This window comes from Propithecus coquereli, unplaced genomic scaffold (assembly GCF_000956105.1).
Source record: "Propithecus coquereli isolate 6110/MARCELLA unplaced genomic scaffold, Pcoq_1.0 Scaffold188, whole genome shotgun sequence".
In the NCBI taxonomy this organism is placed as follows: domain Eukaryota; kingdom Metazoa; phylum Chordata; class Mammalia; order Primates; family Indriidae; genus Propithecus; species Propithecus coquereli.
In genome coordinates this window covers 2,436,129-2,438,496 of record NW_012143634.1, presented here as the reverse complement: position 1 = coordinate 2,438,496, position 2,368 = coordinate 2,436,129, and the positions used below count along the sequence as shown (strand labels likewise).

The window sequence follows — 2,368 nt, the reverse complement described above, 5'->3', positions numbered from 1 at the left end:
AAAAGAAACTGTATCCAACCAGTTATTGTTGTTATCTCGACTAAAATATAGTCAAGTAGACAACTGATACTTTCAAAATGAGGAAAAATTAAAATTAGCTCTCCGCAAAAGAGCACAGAAACATTCTGTTTGTTGAGTAGATATAACAGGATTGTCCATCCACAATTCAAAGAAAAATAAAAGGAGACCATTAATTTATTTTTTAGAGACATTATGATGGCTTAGGCACCATAGGAGATACAGAGGATGAACAGATTAATAGAAAATAGTCTCTGCTCTCAAGAATAGATGATAATAACACCAGTTCATTAAATGGGATGTACAAAAATCACAACTTTATTGTTTTGTCTTCCATGGTTCATGGTTTTCCCCTTCTTATGTTTGAAACCCTGGCAGGTCTATGACTCTACCAATCACTCTTAAATAAGAGACAATCCTATGGTTTTTGTAAGTCACAAACCACAGTCTCATTCAGTAATTTGAATGTCCAGTACTGTGGAATAATCAAATCTCTGAACTTGATTTAGAGATCAATCTTTTCCCATCTTCCAGTTAGGACCAGCTTCAGGGACGGTTGTGCCATTTTGCAGGGGCATGTGGTAAGCTTTTCCTTTCCTTCTGTACTCCTTGCTTAGCTTGCCAACCGTGAATTCTGGGACTTTATGGGTTGAGTGTGGAAAGGGAGGAGGGGGAGGGGTTTATTGAACATTCCTACTTGACTGGTCCTCTTATAAGATAGTTTTATATGATCCAGGCCTGGCTGTTATGAGGATTCTTTCTTGTGGGAAAACTTTTGGAGTTCTTATTTTTTTTCCAGACACTCTCACTCTGGCCTTGGCCTTGACTACCACAACACAGGCAGTACCTCTCCTTTTGTTAGCCAATTTTGGTCCCTGTTCAGCTTCTGTTTTCCAGCAGTCTCTGGCAGCTCCTCACTCTCTTGTCAAAACTATTTTGAGCAAGATCCAGGGCTGCAGATTCTTTAGGGCTATGTCAAACTCTAAAAGGAGTCTTCCTGAAGCTCCTCTCACTAGACTTGGAACAAGAAGGTAGCCCCCATCGCTCCCCTTTGGGGCCTGCTGGACTCACAGCATGGCAGCTCTCTCTTAAGAGACCTCTTCACAAATCTGCCCCTTCAAAAACCCCTCCCTAGTCTCTTTGTATATCAAAACTGTTGAAAAGTTTCAATAACAACAACAAAACCCTGGTTTTTAGGTCTTCCCTTTGAAGTTTTCCATTTTTGTCTACTTCAGGACTCATCTTGGTGACTAATATTTAATGTAACTTGGCACCTCAGTCAAATCATGTAATTTAACAAGATGACACAATTGCAATATCATGTGGTAAGCCCAGGACAAGAGATCTATACCTGTGGCATTGTAAGAGCAAAGAAAAAGGCTACCTCATTCAGCTGGATGAATGGTCTGGGAGATTCCTGGAGAAGGCAATTCCTTGACTCTGTCTTAATAGACTCTTGGGGAGGACTTTTATGGAGAGGGGCATGCTCAAGAAGACACCCTATACCAAGTACATTACATTTTTAGACAGATTCAAAAAACAAAATGGCCACGCACAATGGCTCACACCTATAATCCCAGCACTCTGGGAAGCCTAGGCGGGACCATCGCTCGAGGTTGGGAATTCGAGACCAGCCTGAGCAAGAGCAAGACCCCCATCTCTACAAAAAACAGAAAAAATTAGCCGGGTGTGGTGGTGCATGGCTGTAGTCCCAGCTACTTGGGAGGCTAAAGCAGGAGGATCACTTGAGCCCAGGAGTTGGAGGTTGCAGTGTGCTATGATTGACGCCACTGCACTCTAGTCCAGGCAACAGAGTGAGACTCTTGTCTCAAAAAAAAAAAAAAGTTTACAAAGAAACTTTTAGTGGGTTCCTTAATTTTCCCATTTAGTCTCTGTCCTCCAAAGTTCATGTGTTGTCAACTTGATCCCCAGTATTGCAATATTGGGAGGTGGGACCTAATGGGAGGTGTTTGGATCATGAAGGTATTGTCTTCTTGAGTGGATTAATGCCATTATTGACTGGGTTCCTGATAAAAGGATGAGTTTGGTCTCCTGTTGTTCTCTCACTCGTGCAATGCCTTTTGCTATGTTGTGACACAGCAAGAAAGTCTTCGCCAGATGCTGGTACCTTGATCTTGGACTTCTTAGTATCCAGAATCATGAGCAAATAATTTCTGTTCATTATAAATTGCCCATTCTGCGGTATTTTGTTACAGCAGCACAAAACAGACTATCTTAAGACAGTCTCTGAATTTCCTATAAATTCACACATGTAAATAACACTGTAAAATCAGAAACTATATATTATTATTAATTCATCCTGAGGGATTTCTTAAATTTTACATATGCT

The 2,368-nt window shown here is 40.9% G+C and overlaps 1 protein-coding gene across 1 annotated transcript in view; it reads right to left on the bottom strand.

Moving 5' to 3' along the window:
- The window catches only part of MAOB (monoamine oxidase B), a 138,259-nt gene that overhangs the window by 18,669 nt on the left and 117,222 nt on the right, over window positions 1-2,368 (bottom strand). The window lies entirely within an intron of this gene.